Source organism: Carassius gibelio, chromosome A7 (assembly GCF_023724105.1).
Source record: "Carassius gibelio isolate Cgi1373 ecotype wild population from Czech Republic chromosome A7, carGib1.2-hapl.c, whole genome shotgun sequence".
Classification (NCBI taxonomy): Eukaryota; Metazoa; Chordata; class Actinopteri; order Cypriniformes; family Cyprinidae; genus Carassius; species Carassius gibelio.
The window spans coordinates 18,623,252-18,635,150 of record NC_068377.1 but is presented as its reverse complement, the minus strand read 5'-3'; positions in this window follow the sequence as shown (position 1 = coordinate 18,635,150).

Sequence of the window (11,899 nt, the reverse complement as noted above, 5' to 3'; positions counted from 1 at the left end):
TATGATAGTTTTAATTTTAGGCTGGCTCTTGAAAATGAAAAAGCTATGAAACTTACTGTGCTTCCTTCAAATGAGGACTTCTACTTATATAAAAAATTATGAAGAGTTAGAATGAAAAATTTTAAAGATATAGTAAAATAACTATTGTATTTTTTTATGTTACATTAATAAATCTCTATGGCAACACCATTTAAGCTATCCTAAACCCATTCACAATTTAACATCTCAGTATATTGGCATCATGTTGAAAAAGGAGTATGGAGTAGTATGAGGAGGAGTATGAATTCATTTACAGGCTGATTTTATCATAAATCCACAATAAAATTTATTTTTCTGTTCTGTATCAATCTGTGTTGTTGTTTGTTTATTTTTATCTTTTATTTTTCATAGGAAGATAACTGATCCTTTACTCTCCTTTTTAATAAATGTGCTTATAAACCAAAAACAAGCTATTTAAAGCTGTATTTATAAACTGCTTACTACAGACTATTAATATTGGGACAAGGCTTTATAAAGCATGAACTGACTATTTACTTTTTGAGTTTGAAATTATTATTTGCAGCACAAATTAGGGTTTTTTAGGATTTTTAAAAATCCCTAAAACTGTCAGAAAAGGATAAGGCCTAAGATTTCTATGTGAGTGGCTACATTTATTTGTTTTATAACTATAATGCATAAACTATGAAATTATACAAAATGTATAAAAAAGTACAACAGTCATTGTTTTCCAATGTTTTTTTTTTTTTTTTGGATTTACATTAAAAAAAATTAGCCTACTGCAATCATTCTAAACAGCTTGAATAAAACCGGTTAATATTTATTATAGACCACTGTAACTGTGTATAATCTAACAAACAAGTTTATTATGAAAATAAAAGTGTGTACACCAGATAAATTGGACGATAAAGAAATTGCTAACAATAGTATAATAGAGCATGTTTTAGGTTTTTAGGCGTTTAGATGCAGATATGGACAAATCAAATGTAAAATAAAATGTAATTGATTTAATTAAATATAGATTAATTATTGTTAGAGCAAAATAATAAATAAATAAATAAATACGTACACACATTAAAAAAGCAGCCAAGATGAATGAATTTCATTTTTTATATAGATTAAAATTGAAGACAGAAGCAGCTGGTATATGCGGTCACTTAATATTAAAATCCAGTAGATCCACTTCAGATATATTTCTCAACAGTTTATGTTCACGTGGCTGTTTTCGTTTATAGTCGCCAAGCTATTATGTGTTTTGAAATAATCTTGTCCGTGATGTGTTCGTTCGTACGTCGAAAGGCAGAATCCTGCAGCTCGAGATATATGTTATTCTGCCAGTCGCGCTTTCAAATAGTCTTGCACACTTAAACTGGTCACAAACACCTGCATTTACCTCTTGTTGTGTTACAGTGGGTTTATTGTGTGCATTTGTGGTAATATTTTATTTAAAAAAGCTCTTAAACAAGAATAAATTCGTTTGTTTTGAGCTCGACACTGTACGCGCTGATCGGAGGCGTGATTTCAGATAGGCAGCCACAAATATTTCATTTTCACACAAACAGTTCAAAAACATCTTAATTTAGCTCTTGGTGTGTTCTAATTGGTTGATAGTGTGATATCGCTGTAATAATTTATTTTTAAAAGCTTTAAAACAGGAATAAATTCGTTTTCTCTGAGCTCTTTACTCCAGACGCTTGTGATCACAGCGGTGATTCATCTCTCCTATTTCTCACGTATCTCTGGCCAGAAATAATTTATCCATGAGCCCTGAACCGGTAATAATCAGATATGTTGGTTTAGCTTGTCAGTGTGAATTAAATCTAAGTATTTATTTGTATTTTTAACGGATTTAAAAGTGAAAGTAAAAGTCCGGGAATTGAACCTGTAGGGGCGCAATTTCTCTCAGACAATGGAAGTCTGAAGCACATATACTCAAACAGAGGGACAGAGTGAGATGAGATGTCTGACAGTTTTTTAATTTTCTGTTATCCATACAGTGTTGTAAAGTCGTGAAACTATGCATATTTCCTCAGAATGACTTTTTCATCTGTATGAAAAAATTATTTGACGTCTTTGGAAGCTGCAACTTAAAAATACAATAATGATTCCCTTTGTAAGGTCATTTAAAAAAATCACCACGGCAAAACCATTCAAGCTATCCAAAATCCATTCACAATTTAAGTTCCTATCAGAAATACTGATGTGTGTTCAGAGTTTTGTGAAATTCTAAGTATGTTATTTGCCTCAAAATCACCTGAGAAGTATTCCAGTTTGACATGTTGCCACGGCAACAATTTTTTTGATATCAATATCCCCCTTGCAGATTTATATCGGCTGTGTTTTAACATTATTCTGATGAAGTTTGAAGCAAATCGAGTAATAATAAGATGCTGAATTCAAATCATTTTGAAAATGACACACTTCCTTCTGCCAGTTGGTGGCGCTATAACTTTGACTCCTAATAGTCACATATATGCGATCGACATCATACAACGAATAATCTGATGAAGTTTGATTAAAATCAGGAAATGTATGTGGACGATATTAGACACTTCCTGTTTCTCATTTCTCGCCATAATTTCAACGCCTCGCCACGAGCAAACCGTTCGAGATATCAAAAATCCCCTGGCAATTTTTCATCCCCAGTGTCTTGAGATCATGTTGACCGAGTTTGGCGGAAATCGAGAAAAAAACCTATGACAAGTATTTCAAATTCCAGAGCATGCGCTTTTTACATAACTCTAAATAGCTGACTTCCTGTTGGGTGGAGCCTATGACATGCAATACGCAAGTTTTTCGGCACAATGAGATCTATATGTGTACTGAGTTTCTTATGAATATGTGCAAGTATGTGTGAGCTATACATCAACATTTCTGACTGTGTTCCAGGGGGCGCCGTAGAGCCCCTGTGCCACGCCCGGGTCCCAGCCTCTGCAGGCTCCTAAAGGCCACAGATTCCAAAGTGTGCGCAAATTTTCAAGAGTTTTTGAGTATGTTAAGGACCCCAAAAGCACCCACAACTTTGACGAAAAATTTGAATAATAAACCCTAAATAGCCAACTTCCTGTTGGGCGGAGCCTATGATATGCAATACAAAAGTTGTTTGGATTGATGAGATTTATATGTGTACCGAGTTTCATACGTCTACGAGCAAGAGTGTATGATATATGGCCCTCCATATTCCAGGGGGCGCTGTAGAGCCCCTGTGCCACGCCCGTGTATCAGTCTCTGCCCGGCCCTAATGGCCGCAGGTTCCAATCTGTGTGCCAATTTTCAAGACTTTTTAAGCACGTTAAGGGCCCCAAAAGCCCCCGAGACGTTGGAAAAAAATAATAATAATAATAATAATAATAATAATAATAATAATAATAATAATAAAAAATAATCCTAAGGAAAACAATAGGCCTCTCGCCCTTTGGGCTTGAGCCCTAATAATAATTAAAGCTGCAAGCAGCGATGAACGGGCCCTCGCACCCGGGCTCACCGGCAGTAAGTGGCTTTAGTAGATATGTGAACGGTGAGAAATATGCATTTAAACTCAGAAATATAAGTGGAATATGTCAAAGTTTATTCCATATATCTGCCAATTTTCCTGTTGTAAGCAGGTGGCGCTGTCATTATAATGGAATATTGGCCTTCAGATGTGTTCAGGCCAGGACTCTTATCGAACATGTGAAGTTTAGGGAAGATTGAACATTTAATGCCTGAGTTACAACAACTTCTCTTCCGATGGCGAGACATCAAATTTTGTCATGGCGCCATGGACACACCCTTTAACAAAATCTCAAGATCTCCACAATTTAACATTGCAAAGAACTTTAGATTAGACTGACCAAAATAAAATTTGGATGTCATAAAATTTCTTGGAGTAGTTATTTGCAGTGTAAAACATTGACACTTCCTGCTGCCAGCAGGTGGCGCTATGACTATGACTGAATATGGGCATGTAGATCTGTTAAGGGCAGAAGTCTTATCTATCTAAGTTTGAGGCAGATTGGACATTGTATGTCTGAGTTACAGCAGCTTCCTTTTTCATGGCGAAACATCGAAATTTGTCAGGCCGCCATGGACACGCCCTTTAACGAAACCTCAAGATCTTCGCAATTAAACATCGCAAAGGGCTTAAGATTACACTGACCAAGTTTGGTGTTTATCTGAATAAATCTCTAGGAGGAGTTCGTTAAAGTACAACCCCTGAAAATGGCAAAAACTATGCCAATTTTGCAGAGAAAATTCTAAATAACCGACTTCCTGTTGGGATTCGGATTTCGTACCAAGAGACTTTTTTGTAGGTATTGGTGTGTTACATGTGTGTACCGATTTTTGTACACGTACGTGAAACATAGCTCGAGGCGCACTCCATTGAAAGTGCATATGCACTCCGTTGAAAGTGTATAGGTGGCGCTATCGAGCCATTTTGCCACACCCAATGGAATATTTGCCTTCATGTCTGTTCAGGCCAGGACCCTTATCACACATTTAAAGTTTGGGGAAGATCGGACATTTTATGCCTGAGTTATAACATATTTTATTCCCATGGCGAGACATCGAATTTCGTCGCGGCGCCATGGACACGCCTTTTAACATAATCTCAAGATCTTCACAACTAAACATCACACAGGTCTTTAGATTAGACTGACCACAAAAAAGACATTGATGTCATAACATTTCTGGAAATAGTTTGTCGCAGTGTAAAATATGTCACTTCCTGTTGCCAATAGGTGGCGCTATGACTATAACTGAATATTGGCATGTAGATTTGTTCAGGTCAAGAGTCTTATCCAACATGTGTAGTTTGGGGCAGATTGGACATTGTATGTCTGAGTTACAGCAACTTCCTTTTTATGGCGAAACATCGAAATTTGTCAGGCCGCCATGGACACGCCCTTTAACGAAACCTCAAGTCCTTCGCAATTTAACATCGCAAATGGCTTTAGATTACACTGACCAAGTTTGGTGTTGATCTGAATAAATCTCTAGGAGGAGTTCGTTAAAGTACAACCCCTGAAAATGGCAAAAACAGCACCAATTTTGCAGGGAAAATTCAAAATAGCCGACTTCCTGTTGGGATCCGGATTTCGTACCAAGAGACTTTTTTGTAGGTATTGGAGTGTTACATGTGTGTACCAATTTTTGTACATGTACGTGAAACATAGCTCGAGGCGCACTCCGTTTAAAGTGTATACGCACTCCGTTGAAAGTGTATAGGTGGCGCTATCGAGCCATTTTGCCACACTCTATGGAATATTGGCCTTCAGATCTGTTTAGGCCAGGACCCTTATCACACATGTGAAGTTTGGGCAAGAACGGACATTTTATGCCTGAGTTATAACATCTTTTATTCCCGTGGCGAGACATTGAACTTCATCACGGCGCCATGGACACGCCTTTTAACAAAAATTCAAGATCTTCACAACTAAACATCACAAAGGTCTTTAGATTAGACTGACCACAAAAAAGACATTGATGTCATAACATTTCTAGGAGTAGTTTGTCGCAGTGTAAAATATTTAACTTCCTGTTGCCAATAGGTGGCGCTATGACTATAACTGAATATTGGCATGTAGATCTGTTCAGGTCAAGAGTCTTATCCAACATTTGAAGTTTGGGGCAGATTGGACATTGTATGTCTGAGTTACAGCAACTTCCTTTTTCATGGCGAAACATCGAAATTTGTCAGGCCGCCATGGACCCGCCCTTTAACGAAACCTCAAGTCCTTCGCAATTTATTATTGCAAAGGGCTTTAGATTACACTGACCAAGTTTGGTATTGATCTGAATAAATCTCTAGGAGGAGTTCGTTAAAGTACAACCCCTGAAAATGGCAAAAACAACAGCAATTTTGAAGGGAAAATTCAAAATAACCGACTTCCTGTTGGGATCCGGATTTCGTACCAAGAGACTTTTTTGTAGGTATTGGAGTGTTACATGTGTGTACCAATTTTTGTACATGTACGTGAAACATAGCTCGAGGCGCACTCCGTTGAAAGTGTATAGGTGGCGCTATAGAGCCATTCTGCCACACCCGGTGGAATATTGGCCTGAAGATCTGTTCAGGCCAGGACTCTTATCACACATGTGAAGTTTGGGGAAGATCGGACATCTTATGCCTGAGTTATAACATCTTTTATTCGCATGGCGAGACATCGAACTTCGTCGCGGCGCCATGAACAAGCCTTTTAACAAAAACTCAAGATCTTCACAACTGAACATCGCACAGGCCTTTAGATTAGACTGACCACAAAAAAGACATTGATGTCATAAAATTTCTAGGAGTAGTTCGTCGCAGCGTAAAATATGTCACTTCCTGTTGCCAATAGGTGGCGCTATGACTATAACTGAATATGGGCATGTCAATCTGTTCAGGTTCGGAGTCTCATCAAACATGTGAAGTTTGGGGCAGATTGTTCATTGTATGTGTGAGTTATAGCAACTTCATTTTTCATGGCGAATCATCGAAATTCGCCAGGCCGCCACGGACACGCCCTTCAACGAAAAGTCAGGATCTTCGCAATTTAACATCGCAAAGGCCTTTAGATTAGGCATACCAAATTTGGTGTTGATTTGAAGAACTCTCTAGGAGGAGTTCGTTAAAATACAACACATGGAAATGACCAAAATTACACAAAATATGCTCATAATATTAAAAATAACCGACTTCCTGTTGGGTTTAGAATTTCGCTCCAAGAGTCTTTTTTGTAGGTATTGGTGTGTTACATATGTGTGCCAATTTTCGTGCATGTACGTGAAACATAGCTGGAAGGCTGTTGATTTTCTTGGTATAGGTGGCGCTGTCGAGCCATTTTGCCACACCCTCTTCTGAATCCTATATCAGACGAAAATTTTCACCAGGTTTGACGAGTGTGCAAAGTTTCATGACTTTTTGAGCATGTTAAAGCCCTCAAAAATGCGATTCATTCGGGAGAAGAAGAAGAAGAAGAAGAAGAAGAATAATAAATATAGCTGCAAGCAGCGATGGCGGGCTCAAGCCACCAATGCCATCGCCACCCCGGTGGCATCAGGCAAACTGTGCCCAGCGGGCACATGCATTCACAATATCCCTCTGGCAGTGAGGTTTTAAAGGATATGACAGTTAAAGGGTTAATCCGAATCATCTAGACTTTAAAATCACATTCACAGAACAATATATATATATATATATATATATATATATATATATATATATATATATATATATATATATATATATTTTTAGTGACACTTTACAATAATATTTCATTTCTAAACATTATGTTAACATGAACAATATTTATATAGCATTCATTCATGTCAGTTAATATTCCAAACTTAAACATTAAAACATTGTTTTGTGATTTTTTTCCAAGCACATTTTACCAATTCCAAACCATATCAATCTTAATAACTACCATTATTTTTTATTTAATCATTTATGAGTGTTATACAATAGTCCAGGAAAGCTGGAAGAGAAAAACTCCTTATTTTCATGTGCAGAATTATTAGGCATGTTTTCTTTTACAGATGAAATGCACTAAAAAAGAGATTTAACTCAAACTATTTTAACTCAAAGTCGAAAATTATGAAATACCCATGAGAAATATCAAACACAAATGCAATACAGAAATGGATAAGTTAAGACTTGACCATTGTACAAAAATGCTGACTGGGTCATGAGGTCAGAAAAGAAGAAGAAAAAAAAAAACAGGTCAAGAAGAACTGACAAAAAGAATTGCAAAATAATTAGGAATTAATGTGAAGATTAATTTTTAGTCAATTCTGCAAGACAGACTTTTCAGGAAAGGAGGTGGAATAAAAATGAGCTCCTAAATCTTAATCCCGGATTCTGGAAGATATATTCCTCAAACCATCGGACAAGAGGAGGTGGTGCTGGTCCTTCACGAGTCACTCTAATCGGTTCAGAAAGCCTATATATAGTCTTATATATATAAGTCTTAATATATAGTATTTCACAATACTTCATGGTATTCTAATTAAATAATTTTTTGGAATCTTAGATCTCTCAGAACCTGACACATTGTAATTCTGAGACTCCAGGAAAGTGGCAGTTCTGTAAAATGTTGGCGCTGGTAGTTTCACACCTAATTCACTTAACACACACACACACACACACACATACACACATTACCCACAGTGACAGAGGGACAGAGTGACATCAGATGTATGATACTTTTTTTAATTTTCTATCATCCATATAGTGTTGTATAGTCATGAAACTATGCATATTTCCTCAGAATGACTTGTCTTCTATGTGTACAATTTTTTTAAGTGTTTAGAAGCTGCACTTAAAAAAATAAAAGACATTTACTGGTTACTTTTTTACTGTTATTTCAAAAAATCACCACGACAAAACCATTCAAGCTATTCAAAATTCATCCGCACCTGTACTGTAAGATACATTCTTTAAACAGTGGTAAAAGAGGATGTGGTGCTGATCCTTCAAGAGTCACTCAAAACATATCTGTCCCTAAGCCTATAAAGAATTATTCTTAATATAAAGTTCACAATACTTCAGCTTGATATTCTAATTAAGTGAGGGTCATTTTATCAGTAAAATACATAAAATTCATATTATTTTTCTTTGAAAGATTTCTATAAATGATTTAAATCATTATACTTGTTTCTACAATAATTATTTAAAAGTAATCCTATAGCTCCATCTGGTGGCCATTATTGGTACTAAGAATTGCAAGCTTGATTTATATGTTATGATAGTTTTAATTTTATGCTGGCTCTTGAAAATGATAAAGCTATGAAACTTACTGTGCTTCCTTCAAATGATGACTTCTACGTATATAAAAAATTATGAAGAGTTGGAATTAAAAATGTTAAAGATATAGTAAAATAACTATTGTATTTTTTTTATGTTACTTTAATAAAGCGCTATGGCCACACCATTTAAGGTATCCTAAACCCTTTCGAAATTTAACATCTTCAGTATATGGTTTCATGTTAAAACAGTTTGGTGTGAACTACTTATGTCTTCTTAGAGGAGAATTAATTCATTTACAGGCTGATTTTATCATAAATCCACAGTAACATTTCTGAGTTCTGTATCAATCTGTGTTGTTGTTTGTTTATTTTTATTTTTCATAGGAAGATAACTGACCCTTTACTCTCCTTTTTAATAAATGTGCTTATAAACCAAGAACAAGCTATTTATAGCTGTATTTATAAACTGCTTACTACTGACTATTAATATTGGGACAAGGCTTTATGAAGCATGAACTGACTATTTACTAATGAGTGCAGTTATTATAAAGTGTTATCAATGCATTTGCTAATGTTAACAAATTAGACATTATTTTACAGTGTCATTAAATCCTTTCAATGATTTGTAAGTGTTTTGTAATGATTTTATTGACCTACAAGTATTTGTGAAAGTTCTGCTTGCATTACAGCTTCTTGATCTGTGAGCTGAACAGATTTACTGTAACATCCATGAGATTATGTAAATTCAAATAAATATCATGTCACAGGATGTCAGAGGTCAGTATCAAATTAATTTGAAATTATTATTTGCAGCACAAATAAGGTTTTTTAGGATTTTAAAAAATCCCTAAAACTGTCAGAAAAGTATGAGGCCTAAGATGTCTATGTGAGTGGCTAAATTTGTTTGTTTTTATAACTATAATGCATAAACTATGAAATTATACAAAATGTATAAAAATGTACAACAGTTATTCTTTTCCAATGTTTTTTATTTTTTTATTTTTATTTTTTTATTTACATTTAAAAAAAATTAGCCTACGCAATCATTCTAAACAGCTTGAATAAAACCTGTTAATATTTATTATAGACCACTATAACTGTGTATAATCTAACAAACGAGTTTATTATGAAAATAAAAGCGTGTACACCAGATAAATTGGACGATAAAGAAATTGCTAACAATAGTATAATAGAGCATGTTTTAGGTTTTTAGGCGTTTAGATGCAGAAATGGACAAATCAAATGTAAAATAAAATGTAATTGATTTAATTAAATATAGATTAAGTCTTGTTAGAGCAAAATAATAAATAAATACCTACACACATTAAAAAAGCAGCCAAGATTAATGAGTTTAATTTTTTATATAGATTAAAATTGAAGACAGAAGCAGGTATATGCGGTCACTTAATATTAAAATCCAGTAGATCCACTTCAGACTTATTTCTCAACAGTTTATGTTCACGTGGCTGTTTTCGTTTATATTAGCCAAGCTATTATGTATTTTGAAATAATCTTGTCCGTGATGTGTTCGTTCTTACGACGAAAGGCAGAATCCTGCAGCTCGAGAGATATATGTTATTCTGCCAGTCGCGCTTTCAAATAGTCTTGCACACTTAAACGGGTCACAAACACCTGCATTTAGCTCTTGTAGTGCTACAATGGGTTTATTGTGTGCATTTGTGGTAATAATTTATTTTAAAAAGCTCTTAAACAAGAATAAATTCGTTAGTTTTGAACTTGTGACACTGTACGCGCTGATCGGAGACAGTGATTTCATATAGGCAGCCGCGAATATTTCATTTTCACACAAACAGTTCAAAAACATCTTAATTTAGCTCTTGGTGTGTTCTAATTGGTGAATTGTGTGATATCGCTGCAATACTTTATTTTTAATAGCTATAAAACAAGAATAAACTCGTGTTTTCTGAGCTCATCATTCCACACGCTCCTGCTCAGAGCGGTGATTCATCTCTCGTGTTTCTCACGTATCACTGACCACACATCAATTATTAAGCCCTGACCTAATAATAATCATATATGTTGGTTTAGCTTGTCAGTGTGAATTAAATCCAAGTATTTATTTGTATTTTAACCGATTTAAAAGTGAAACCATAAGACAGTCTCCTCCCTTTTTAAGTCCGGTAACTGCACCTGTAGGGGCGCATTTTCTCTCAGACAATGGAAGTCTAAGCACACACACTCAAACAGATGGACAGAGTGATATGAGATGTCTGACAGTTTTTTAATTTTCTGTTATTCATACAGTGTTGTAAAGTCATGAAACTATGCATATTTACTCAGAATAACTTTTTTTTCTGTATGAAAAAAGGTTTTGAAGTGTTTGGAATTTAAAAATGCAGGAAAATTAATAATTCCATCTTTACTGTCATTTAAAAAAATAACCACGACAAAACCATCCAAGCTATCCAAAATCCATTCACAATTTAAGTTCCTCAATGTTTTTTCAACATGTAGACAAAGTTTGGTGTGTATAGTGTTACTCTCCTCTGAGCAGTATGCATTAATTCACAGCTAAATGTAAAAAACAATCCACATTCAAATCAAAATAGCCGACTTCCTGTTGGTCGTAGCTGATGACTGTGAATTAGAAAGTTGTCCGTCTTGATAAGAAAAATTTTTGTACTGAGTTTGGTGTCTGTAGCTAAAACTAACCCCCCCACTTTTGACAAAAGGTGGCGCTATAGAGTGCCTCTTCCACGCCCTCTTATGAACTTTTGCCAGTGTCTAGCTGTCACTAATACTGATATGTGTTCTGAGTTTGATGAAATTCTAAGCATGTTATTTGCCTCAAAATCACCTGAGAAGTATTCCAGTTTGACATGTTGCCACGCCAACAATTTTTTAGATATCAATATCCCCCTTGCAGATTCATATCGGCTGTGTTTTAACATTATTCTGATGAAGTTTGAAGCAAATCGAATAAAAATAAGATGCTGAATTCAAATCATTTTGAAAATGACACACTTCCTGCTGCCAGTTGGTGGCGCTATAACTCTGACTCCTAATAGTCACATATATGTGATCGACATCATACAATGAATAATCTGATGAAGTTTGATTGAAATCAGGAAATGTATGTGGATGGTATTAGACACTTCCTGTTTCTCAATTCTCGCCATAATTTCAACGCCTCGCCACGAGCAAACCGTTCGAGATATCAAAAATCCCCTGG